Source organism: Bos javanicus, chromosome 22 (assembly GCF_032452875.1).
Source record: "Bos javanicus breed banteng chromosome 22, ARS-OSU_banteng_1.0, whole genome shotgun sequence".
Classification (NCBI taxonomy): Eukaryota; Metazoa; Chordata; class Mammalia; order Artiodactyla; family Bovidae; genus Bos; species Bos javanicus.
The window spans coordinates 12,572,916-12,585,877 of NC_083889.1; the positions used below are offsets into that span (position 1 = coordinate 12,572,916).

Genomic DNA, 12,962 nt, shown 5'->3' on the forward strand with positions numbered 1-12,962 from the left:
GGGCCATTCTAGGGGTGGTACCTGCAGGGGAACCAACCTTAGTCCACAAAATGGAAGTTCCTTTATAAAGAACAAGATGAAATTCCATCCAAGTAAGTTCTGGGTGGCAGGTGGATCAGCCAGCAAGTTCCGGGGGACCAACCATCCCATTGTGGGTATGTGTCTGAACGTCCTCCTCCTTGTAAAAACCCGAGGGCCTGCGCACCTCTTGGCCAGACTCCCTCACCTTTCTCCATGGGTAGCAGAAGAGGTACCCATAGTGGATTTCACATCAGCTCAGCTAGAAGGACTACCCAGGGCAGGAACCAGTTACAGATCCTCTCAGGGAATGGGGGGAGCGAGCTTGGGAAAGATCATGCACTTGACTTTGTCAACCTAAAGTTGTGCCTCAAACCCTGTAAGGGTAGCAGCCAGCACAGTGGCGTGACTCTGACTCGGACGGACACTGTGAGTGGTCTCTCAGGCTTTCAGGGCTGCCTTGTGGTGAGTGCCAACCAGGCCAGTGGTGTGGAGGGCTGCAGACTGCCTTGCCACCATCCCCTAGCTCAGTGCCTCGGCACAGCAGACACACACACAATGGCAGTTCTCTCTTTCAGTCGATTTGTGCTATGCTGCTGGCAGTTCCCTCGGTGGGAGGATGCCACTCTTTGGGGTGTAAATGTTTCCCAGACTGCTCTACCTCGGCTGGTTCCTGAAATGAGAAGCCCTGGGAGGAAGTCAGCCCGTCCTGCAGAGTGAAAGGCTCGTGGCATCCCTCTTGTCCCCTCAAGCAGAGAGGGGCCCCTGCTGGAGTAGCCTCTCTTAGCCTCACCTCCCAGGGCCTTGGACCTCCCAGGGCCTTGGACTGCTTCAGGATAAGTCATGGCATCTTTTGTCCAGTTTTAGAAAGATGCTATTTGGATTTTGCTCATAGCTATGAAAATAAATACAGGATTTATAATGCTGGGGATTGAGGAAGGGTTTTGCAACTCACACCCCAAAGGAGAAGTATTAGCTTCCTCAGCTTCCCCCTGACAGTGGAGATTAATGTCCCTCCACCGCACTGATGACTAACAGGCAGTGGGAACTAAAATAGATCTCCATCATGCCGGGAGGGGAGTGAGGGCACCCAGCTCCCCCTGCTTCTTGGCTGGCAGGTGTAGGCAGGATGCTGACTGGCAAAGTCTCCCTGTGAAGCAAGCCAGGCACAAGTCCTGTGGGTGGGGGCAGTATATGGCCACGATTTGGGGGGCAGCCTCCTTCATGGACCGCATTGCCCCAGAGGTCCAGCCTGGGGAGGAGGGGGCATGGAGCAGCTGGTCCAAGGCTTTCCTCCTCACATTAGGGCCCTCCAAGCGCTTCCTGCCATACCTCTCCCCTTACTCTGCAGCTTTTCTGGCTGGGCTTGTGGCTGGAGGACAGCACTACAAAGAGAAAAGGGAAAGGATGAAGAGGGGGAAAAGAATAAAACCAGGAGGGCTGTTCAAGTAGACAGAGCACGGAGAGTGGGGAGAAGGAAAGTGGTCCCAGAGGGTGGGAAGCTGGGGGCGTTTGTGGAGGCTCAACTCAGGTCTATTAAACGCACTTCCACCCAAATCAAGCAAATTCTTAAACTCTTACAACAGCGATTGTGGCATGAGAAGGTGCCCCGAAACCTCCAACTGTGGGGGTGTAATTGACTGCTGTGCTCCGAGGCGGCTCCCCGCTCAGGTGATGAATGTGGCATGGACATTGGGCAGGTCCACCTTCGGCAGAGGGGGGCTCCTCTGACAATGACTTTGGCTCCATGACACCCCAGTGCCCTTGCCAAAATCGTCATTTCCTGTCTCCAACCGAGGGGACACACTACATGATGGTCTGAAGGCTCTCTCAGCCCCCCTGGCTCCCCCACCTCCCTTACAGCCGTTTCCTCTAACACATAGCTCTCCTATCCAGTTCCTTCCCGTCTTGGCATCTGCTTCTGTGACCCCCTCCGCTATTAATAGCAGAAAACCCTAACACTAAGTACTAGTGTTATGTTTATTTTACACCCGAGAAAACCAAGGCACAAAAAGGTACAGTGAATTGCTTCAAGTTTTGCAGCTAGTATGTGGCAGAGCTGAGACCTGAACCCACCCGCTAAACCACCGCACTGCTCTTACCATCTCACTCACGGGGCAGCCGATCCCAAGTCACGTTCAGAGATGAACTCACGGTCACTTGGCTAGCGTAGCCCAGAGACCCTAGGGAACACACGAGAACTAACGACACCAACCCTCAGTGGTCTGGTGCCCCAGGTGCCCTGGGGGAGGGTGGCATCTTCCTATGGCTTTCTGGAGTCACAGGGGCACCTCCCAGGTGTCAGGGACAAGACTGCTCTCTGATGGCATTCCCCATGTCAGCCAGACATCATCAACCGCTTCCAGGCGTCCATGTCTTCCAGGGCTTGTCAGGAATGAGCTCTGAGGCTTCACACAGACCAGCCTTGCTTCCTTCAGGATCTGGGCAAATGGTCTTGCTCCTGAGAGGGTCTGGCAGGTTCTCTGGAAGCACTGGGGCCTGACGCCTGTTTTCCCTTCTCCACACCTTTCACATCTCGGGGCCCAGGAACCTCTGCACAGAGGCAGCTCCCTGATAGGTCATGCCGTCCTTCTTCACCCTCCTGTTACTAGGGAAGAAAAAGGTAGCAAATTGTGGTTTTTGATTTAAGAGATAAATTTAATTCATGCAAGTGGTCCATCCTCAAAAAAAATGATCATAAATATAGAAGTGCATATACTTCTTTAGATATGTTTAAATATAGTACACAGTGTCAAACTAACTATAGCTACTTCCACGACTGAAGCAACTTAGCACCACACACACACACACTCACAACTTCACAATGCATCCTGGTCAGCCACATGTCAATCGTTTGTCAGTGGGAACTTGGTCACTGTTTTTCTTTTATCCCCTAGCTTTATTGAGATATAATCTACATATAACATTGCGCAAGTTTGCAGTATTCAGCATGATAATTTGATACCCATATGTATTTGCAAAATGATTACCACAGTAAGGTTAGTTAACCCATCCATCGCCTCACATAATTACCTTTGCGTGTGTGGTGAGAACATTTAAGGTCTGTTCTCTTGGTAGGTCTCCAGTATACAATGCAGTGTTCACTCTCATCAGTAGGCTGTACATTAGATCCTTAGAACTTACTCATAGCCGGAAGCCTGTGCACTTTGACCAGCGTCTCCCCATTTCCCTACCCATCAGGCTGTGGCAGCCACCATTCTACTCTCTGTTTCTATGAGTTCAGCCTTTCAAGATTCCACATATAGCTGAGATCACACAGTACTTGTCTTCCTCTGGTCTGACTTACTTCACTTGGCATAATATCCTCAAGGTTCATCCGTATTGTTGCAGATGTTGGATTTCCTTCTTTTTTAAGGTGGAAGAATATTAAATTGAACACACATGCCACATCTTCTTTATACATTCATCCACCTATGGTCCCTTGGTTGCTTCCCTGCCTTGGCTGTTGTAGATAAGGCTGCAGTGAGCATGGAGGTGCACATATTTCTTCAAGATACTGATTTCTTTTGCATATATATCCAGAAGTGGAATTGCTGGATCATATGGTGGTTCTATTGTTAATTTTTTGAGGAAGCTTCATACCATTTTCTTTTACCACCAACAGTACAGAAAGGTTCCCTTTTCTCCATATCCTTGCTAGCACCTAATCTCTTGTCTATTGAAAATAACCATTTTAACATATGTCCAGTGATATCTCATTGTGGCTTTGATTTGCATTTCCCTGGTGATGAGCCTTTTCATGTACTTGGCCATTTGTATGTCTTCTTTGAAACAACGTCTATTCAGGTCCTTTGCCCATTTTTTAACCAGTTGATCACTATTTTTCTTGCTCTATTCATTTTACCACAGTAAACCTTTCCTAGGTGCTATGCTATGCTTTGTCACTCAGTCATGTCCAACTCTTTGCGACCCCATGGACCGTATCTCACCAGGCTCCCATTCTTAGGGATTCTCCAGGCAAGAATACTGGAGTGGTTGCCCTGCCCTCCTCCAGGGCATCTTCCCAACCCAGGGATGGAATCCACCTCCTGCATTGCAGGTGGATTCTTTACCATCTGAGTCACCAGAGAAGCCCATAAACCTTTCCTACTTGATTAATATTTTTCACATTCTGAATAGCAGCTGCTGACATCATGCAGCATATGTCACTGAACACAGAAGTCATATATTTCCAAGGATTCGCTCATGTTACCTACAGAGCAGAATAACATCTCTTGCATCCTCACCCTCTCCACCTTTCATATTTTGATAAACAAAACTGGATTCATGAAGATGCATGTGAAACTTCAGGTCCCATGTAGGTCCCATGGTGGGTCTAAAGCTGCATAAGCGGCTCTGGCACTTTGGGAATCACCATGGGTTACTTGGAGTACCTGTGCATGTGAGGTCTCAAGGTAATGCATCTTCACCCCTTTCCACTAATGAAGAGGGAAGAGAACTGAGGGGCACATGAGCAAGTTTCTAGACAGTGATGTTAAGGCCAGTGGGGTTTGGGAGAAGGGGACTTTAAACGTTTACGCAGGGCTTCCCTGGTGGCTCAGTGGTAAAGAATCCATCTGCCAGTGCAGGAGACCCGGGTTCCATCCCTGATCTGGGAAGATCCCGCATGCCATGGAGCAACTAAACCCATGCGCCACAACTATTGAGCCTGTGCTCTAGAACCCAGGAGCCACAATTACTGAAGCCTGAGCACCCTAGAACCCATGCTCCACAAGAGAAGCCACCGCAGTGAGAAGCCCTTGCACCTCAACTAGAGAGTAGCCCCTGCTTGCCGCAACGAGAGAAGCCTGCACAGCAGCGAAGACCCAGCGCAGCCAAAAGTTAAATAAATGAATAAATAAACTTTGGGGCAGCAGAGGACAAGGGTTGTGAGCCTGGCTTGAGGCCCTGCCTTGTGCTAGAAACCATCACAGCTACTTTTACCACGGTCTCTTTTCTCCTCTGAATATAGCTATCACCACCCCATTTTTTTTGATGAATAAACTAAGGCCCAAAGCAGTTAAGTAATATCCAAAAACCAACACTCTCAGAATAGAAAGTGCCTAACCTCCAAGTCCAGGTTCATTAGGGAGGAGGGTGGATCTTCACAGACAAGAGAGAAGCAAGATGGCCTTGGCATCCTTCTGGCATCCTTGGCATCCTTCTGGCATCATTGGAGACTCCCAGGCCCTGTGACTGGACATCTGTAATACTTGGAAGGAGGGGGAGTCTGTTAGCCTGGAGTGACCAAAGTGACCAGGGCGACAAATAGAACTTTCCCGAAAGATGACCTGGGCTCCTTATGCCTCCTGAATTTGCTCTGATGTCGTATCTGGAGTCTGTACATAGTGTTTCCGGCTCTCCTCTTTTGCTGGTGAAGGCACAGGAGACTTCAGACACAATCCACCTTCTTCACTGCTGCCGTTGTACCATCTCCAGACCAAGCATTTCAAAAATCCTCCTCCTCTAAGGATCTGGTACCGTCTTACTGGTTCATACCTCTTTGGGTAATATACCTGGATGCCTTTAGGAAGTAGCCAAGTCAAATGTGATAAAAACTCCAAAGAATTGGCATTGGCATCAGCTGCCTATGATTTTCCCCAGCCTGTGAGCATCTGTCTGTTAACTCTGAGTAATGATGGATTAATGCAGTGTCATTTCTGCTCCCTCTGAGCAATTTACATTAATGACCTTGATAAATATATTGTAGCTAAGAGTTATTTTCTTGATTTGCAGGTTAAAAAACATCTGGCTATGCACTCTACTATATATAAAATAGATACAAGAACCTACCGCGTAACACAAGGCACTATATTCGATGTCTTTTAATAACCTCCCAGTAGATAGTTTGGGGAGTTAGTGGGGAGGTGGGAGCCACTGGGTAGTCATGAGAGGAGAAGGGACATAATCTGATTGGATATTAAGAGGACTCCCCGGGATGTGGTGTAAGGAATGGACCATGGAGTAGAAACAGAGAGAAGTGTGGAGTTGTCTGGGAGAAGGAAGGTAATACGTTGGATGGAGGACAGTGGGGGAAGTGATGGGGAGAAATCTGCAGCATCGGTTTTGCAGAAGGTGCTGTCTGTCTGGGACTTGCTGGTGTGTTGGAAAGAGGGGCATCCAGGATGACTCTGAGCTTTCTGACCAGAGCAACTGGAAGAAGGGAGTTGTCCTTTCCTGCGACAGTGAATAGTGCATGGCTTTGCAGTGATGCTGTAAGATACTGTTGTCCAAGGGAAGCTGTTACGGAATTGAATGTTCACATCTGGCCTCGGGAGGAGTCTGGGCTGGAGAAAAATGTTTGGGCATCATCAGTGTGGAGAGATGGTGTCCAAAGCTTTGCAATGAACTGAGATCTCCAGGGGAGTGAATGTAGATAGAGAACAGAAGAGATTTGGGGACTTAACCTTGGGGACCGTGATGTTTTGAGGCCAGAGAGGCGGAAAGAACCAGTGAAGGAGACTGTGAAAGAAAAGGCAGTGAGGTGGTCAGAGAACTGGAGGAGAGAGAGTGGTATCTCCAGCACCAAATGGAGGAGGAAGCGATCTATGTTGTCAAATGCTCTGGTGGGTTGATAAGGTGGGGCCTGACTGTGGCCCATAGGATTGAGCCACATGGAGAGCGTTGGTGATTTTGACAAGCGTGTGTCTAAAGGGGTGGGAAGAAGAAAGGAAAGGAGAGAATAAGGTCCAGGGAACAGGAAACAACTCTTAAGTATCTCTGAGTGGAGAAGAGATTTGAGACAAGAGCTGGAGGAGATATGGAATCAAGAGGAGGGCTCTAAAAGTGAGAGGTATCTGGCCTCCTGGTATCATTCAGCAGAGAGAAGAGATTCACTGTGCGGGAGAAACAAGACAAATGCAGGAAGACACTCCTTGGGGAAGCAGGAGGGAAGGGATCTCTTACACAAGTGAAGAGTTTGGCTTTAGATAAGGGCAGGGATGATTCTTACCTGGAGGAAAGGAAGAGTACATGGCACATCTGCAGGTCGGTGGAAGATGTGGTCGTGGGAACCTGTGGAAACTCTTTTCTACTTCTCAGTGGAGTAATAGGCACTTTTGAAATAGGCACTTTAAACGACGGAAGTGTTAATTAGCCTTTTGTTATTAGGCTTCTCACCTTGGCAGCTGGGCATCCTCTTACCCCCAAACAGTGCTGCCTGGATAGGCCAAGGAGTCCTTAGGGTTGTACTAATGGAGTTCCCTGACTGACTGGAGCACCACCTTTGCTAGCCAAAGCCCAAGATCCAGAGTGTCTGCAAGTTATTGTGGTATGGATTTCTAATCAATTCATTGCCATATAAGATATAAATAATTTGTGAGATGCAACCCAGAAAGAATTCATTGGAGAATTTTTTTTTCTTTTCCAATTTAATTATTTTTTAGTTGAAGGATAATTGCTTTACAGAATTTTGTTGTTTTTTGTCAAACATCAACAAGAAACAGCCATAGGTATACACATGAAGATTTAAATAAGGTTGCTTATGTTTGTTTTTTTCTTTCTTTCTTTCTTTCATTTTGCAAGTACCGAGCTCTACATTATATTGAGATGGCTGCATCCCAGTGTATCCAAAATGATAATGGATGCATTGAAAGTCAACCTTCCTGCAACCAACTGTGCTAAACCTTGAATTAATTCTTTGTTGCCTCTTGCAGATTGTTTATATCTCATATAAAAGTCAATATTTTAAGCATTCAAATTACAGAAGGACTTCAGGGGTACCCAATTCATCCCTATTTCTTCTTCCTCCAAGACACCCTTCCCTTCTTAGAGTGTCATTACCTTCTTCTCTTCCTAGATTTTGTTGGGATTTTTTCCCCCTAATTTTAAAATTGTGGCAAAATACACATAAAATTTACTATCTTAAATTTTAGGTGTACAAATCAGAAATATTAAATACACTCATACGGGTTATACACTGTCACCACCATCCCTCCCCATAACTCTTGCAACACGGAAACTCTATACCCATTCAGCAATAACTTCCTATGACCCCTTCCAGTAGACTTTGCAGGTCTCAGATGGCCTCTCCTTAACTCAAATGCTAAGTCATCTCTGTTTCCTTAAAATAACTTCTTTTGTGATGTTATCGGTCACTTTTGTGTATTTGGCTTTTAATTAAACAATAGTTGATTTACAATGTTGTGTGAATCTGCTCTACAGCAAAGTGATTCAGTTGTACCTATGTACACATCCTTTTTTAAATATGCGTTTCCATTATGGTTCATCATGGAGTAGTGAACAGAGTTCTCTGCGCTGTGCGGTGAGGCCTTGCTGTTCGCCCTTCCGTGTGTGATAGCTTGCATCTGCTGACCCAGTCTCCCAGTCCATCTCCTGCAGCCTCCACCCCCTCGGCAACCACCAGTCTGCTCTGTGTCCCTGATTCTGTTTCTGTTTCATAGGTAGGTTCGTTTGTGTCATATTTTAGATTCCATGTGTAAGTGATATGACATGGTATTTGTCCTTCTCTTTCTAATTTACTTTCCTTAGTATGCTAATTTCTAGTTGCATCCCTGTTGCTGCACGTGGCGTGATTTCATTCCTTCTAATGGCCGAGTAGTATTCCATTGTCTATCTATTCCTCTGTTGATGGACAGTTGGGTTGTCTCCATGTCTTGACTATTGTGAATAGTGCTGTAATGAACATAGGGAGGGGTGCAAGTATCTTTTCGGATTAGAGTGTTCTCTGGCTATGTGCCCAGGAATGGGATTGCTGGATAATGTGTGTGTGTGTGCTTAGCCGTTGGGGCTCCTCCTCTTTGCAACCCAATGGACTGTAGCCTGCCAGGCTCCTCTGCCTGGAATTTTCCTGGCAAGGAGACTGGCGTGGGTTGCCATACCTACTCCGTGCTGGACCGTATGGCAGCTCGGCTTTTGGTTTTCTGAAGAACCTCCACACTGTTTTCCATGGTGGCTCTACTAACTTACATTCCTACTAACAGTGTAGAACGGTTCCCCTTTCTCCACACCCTCTCCAGCATTTGTTAAAGAGATATCACTGATGGCCATTCTGACCAGTGTGAGGTGATACCTCATTGTATTTTTGATTTACATTTCTCATTTGCATTTCTCTGATAATTGGCAATGTTGAGCAGTTAGGTCTGTTGAGGTCTTCTGCCCATTTTTCAGTTGGGTTGTTTGTTTTGTCGTTGAATTGTGTAAGCTGTTTGTCTATTTCAGAAATTAATTAAGCCCTTGTTGGTCACATCATTTGCCAATACTTTCTCCCATCCTGTAAGCTGCCTTTTTTTTGTGGGTTCCTTTACTGTGAAAAAGCTTATACATTTGATTAGGTTCCATTTGCTTACTTATACTTTTATTTCTATTGCCTTGGGAGTTTGATTCAGTTCAGTTCAGTCGCTCAGTCGTATCTGACTCTTTGCAACCCCATGGACTGCAGGACGCCAGGCCTCCCTGTCCATCACCAGCTCCCGGAGCTTGCTCAAACTCGTGTCCATTGAGTCAGTGATGCCATCCAACCATCTCATCCTCTGTCGTCTCCTTCTCTTCCTGCCTTCAGTCTTTCCCAGCATCAGGGTCTCTTCCAATGAGTCAGTTCTTCACATCAGGTGGCCAAAGCATTGGAGCTTCAGCTTCAGCATTAGTCCTTCCAATGAACACCCAGGACTGGTCTCCTTTAGGATGGACTGGTTGGATCTCCTTGCAGTCCAAGGGACTCTCAAGAGTCTTCTCCAACACCACAGTTCAAAAGCATCAATTCTCCAGTGCTCAGCTTTCTTTATAGTCCAACTCTCACATCCATACATAACTACTGGAAAAAACATAGCTTTGACTAGATGGACCTTTGTCTGCAAAGTAATGTCTCTGCTTTTTAATATACTGTCTAGGTTTGGGCACAGAGCTCCTGAACCCTTTATAATTTCCTAAGTGATAAGAACACCAGGAGCATCTTTTATTTAGTGAGACACTCTGCGTGGCTGCTGGGTGGTCATTGAAGACCAGCCTTAGAATTTGCTTGATTTGGTGCTTGAAATTTTCAGCTCTACCTCCTATCCTCCAGAGAGAGGAGGGGGACTGGAAAAGAAATGGAGTTAATAATTGATCACGCAAAGTAAAGAAGCTTCCACAAATTCCCGGGAGTATGGGGTTCAGGGAGCTTCTGGATTGGTGAACACATCCGTGTACCAGAAGGGTGACACAGCCCAACTCCACAGAAACAGAACTCCTGCACTAGGGACCCTCTCAGGCCCTTGCCCGTGTACATCTTCATCTGACTGTTCCTCTGTATCCTTCGTCACATTCTTTAATAAACTGGTAAACATAAAGAATGTTTTCTGAGTTCTGTGAGCTACTCCAGCAACTTAATCCAACCTGAGGAGGGACTGTGGGAACCTCTGATTCAGTCAACTGAGACAGAACTCGTGGGTAACCTGGAGACCTACTGCTTGTGATCAGCCTCTGAATGGAGTGGAGAGGTCTTGTGGGACCGAGCGCTTAACCCGTGGGACCTCTAGGTAAATAGTGTCAGAATTAAGTTATTCAGTAAAGTGTAAGATACCCAGTTGGTGTCACAGAGATGTGGAGAAAACACCACATATATTTGGTGATCAGAAGTGTCAGAAATGAAGTGCTCTGTGTAAGTACTAGAGGAGATGCACAGGAGAGAAACATAGTGGGGAAGAGCTGGATTTTTCCTACACAGGAGGGGGAGGAATCCATGCTTTTCCTTATACATTCACGCCCGTCAGTAGAGGCTTGCCTAGATAAAGTCTATGTGGACTTCTGTGTAATCATTAAAATCATGATTGAGTTTAATACATGGGAAAATGTTAATGCTATAATGTTAAGTGGAAAAAATATCTAAAACTGTATGTATGTTATGGTCTCAAAGCTTTTATTTAAAAAATTGTATCTGCAGAGAAGGACATGGTAGAACCTACCTCAGTGTTATACAATGTTTGATCTATAGGAGGTGGGAATGTTGTGTAATGTAAAAATTGTATACACCTCTTTATTCTTTGTATTTTCTGATTGTCCATCTCTTTGATAATTAGGAAAAGACAAAGAGTATAAAGCAAGCACATTAAAAATTGAACAGCCTTTCTCATTAGTCAAAGAAATGTGAAGTAAAACTTTTTTTGGATCTGCCTAAATAAATGAGAAAATATGGGGTAAAAGAGTCGTTCTTCTGCTGAGTGTGTTTTGCAGTTTCTAGAGATGTCTAGGATGTAACTCTGGGAGGAACTTTGGCTGTTGCCCAGCGGCATGTGTCATATAGCAGAAGCAAACGTGGCACCATGCATCCTCAAGAAAACATCTCAACCCTCCTCAAGACAGAGGGCCTCTTGAAGAGAGATGGGCTATTTCCACACTTGTGAACACCTACTCCTCTCACTTGGTCTTGGGTAGCTCAGAATGTGGTTGCCAACTCAGCAAGTTAAGCAAACAATATTACAGTCATGTTGAAACTGAAGTGGTCCTCATGGGCCTGGAGAATGAGATGCAGGTAGAAAAGAAAATTTGCTTTTTGCTACTGAGTTGGGACAGACTGCCCCAATTTTGAGGGCACTAATGGGACTTTATCTAGGGCTGAAGTGGTACCCAAGGTGGACCTTTCAGAGTTGGGTTGCCAAGTTTCCAGGTGTGGTTGTTGGCTTTTTGAGGCCAGAAGAGAATTCTCCTCCTGGGTGCTCAGGGACAGTGTTGCAGAGACAGAGCGATTATGGAAAGCCTGCCAGATGCAGTGGATTATAAGAGATGATAGCTCTTCTCAGTAACCAAAAACATGTGTTCTCCATCTGTCTTGGTAGCAAAGCTCCTGGGAAGCCACCTTCTTCCTCAAATGGTCGTTTTAAGAGCGTGTTGCTTTTCAGTTGCAAGGTCGTGTCTGACTCTTTCTGACTGCATGGACAATGGCAGCCCAGGCTTTCCTTTCTTTCACTGTCTCCAGAGCTTACTCAAACTCATGTGCATGAGTCAGTTATGCCATCCAACCATCTCATCCTCTGTCACCCCCTTCATATCTGGGCTATTGTAAATTTATTCCTAGGTATTATATTCTTTTTGATGTAATTATTAATGGAATTATTTTCTTAATTTCTCTTCCAGATAGTTTATCATTAGTGGAAAGAATTACAACAGATTTCTGTGTTTCGATTTTGTGTCCTGCAATTTTACTGAATTTGTTTATTAATTCTCACAATTTTTTGATGAAATCTTTATGGTTTTCTATGTATACTTATATATGTATATATTGTAAAGTGATTATGAAATAAGGGTAATTAACACATCTATCACTTCACATAGTTAACAATTTTTTTGTGTGTGGTGAGAACTTTTAAAATCTACTCTCTTAGGAACTTCCCTAACAGTCCATTGGTTAAGACTCTGCGCTCCCAATGCAGGGGGCACGGGTTTGATCCCTGGTCAGGGAACTAAGATCCTGTATGCCATGCACAGCCTGGTCTAAGACATAAAATAAATAAATAAAGAAGAAAAAGTTTCTCAAATATTAAAATCAACTGTTTAAGCAACTTTCAAATATACAAATATACAACACAGTATTGTTAACTGTAGTCACCATAGGATTGGTCTAAATTTGTATTAGGAGGAGGAAGTCAGTAAACCGAGACTTAAGGGATCTACCTCTTTGATTAACTCACTGTTTGGTCTTGGGCCAGTCTCTGGCCCTCTCTGGACATCCTTTCTCTAACCTGCAAAGTGTGGGTTTGTACTCAACAATTTCTGACCACCCACCCTTCTGTGATTCTGGGAAAAAGCAAGATGGCATGGGCAATGTAGTATGAGTTTCCTCACTGGGAAAGATCCAATCTGATAATAATAATAATAAAAGAAAGTAGTTGCCACCATTTGTCTGACCTTGCTTTCCAAGCCTGTGTTGTGAGCTTTGGGAAGGTAATCTTACTAAATCCTCATCATCTTTCCAGGAAGTGGGCACTGTTTTTATTCTTATTTGCCAGCTG

At 45.3% G+C, this 12,962-nt stretch overlaps 1 protein-coding gene across 8 annotated transcripts in view; it reads left to right on the forward strand.

Moving 5' to 3' along the window:
- Nucleotides 1-12,962, forward strand: part of CCR8 (C-C motif chemokine receptor 8) — a 138,629-nt gene that overhangs the window by 57,650 nt on the left and 68,017 nt on the right. The window lies entirely within an intron of this gene.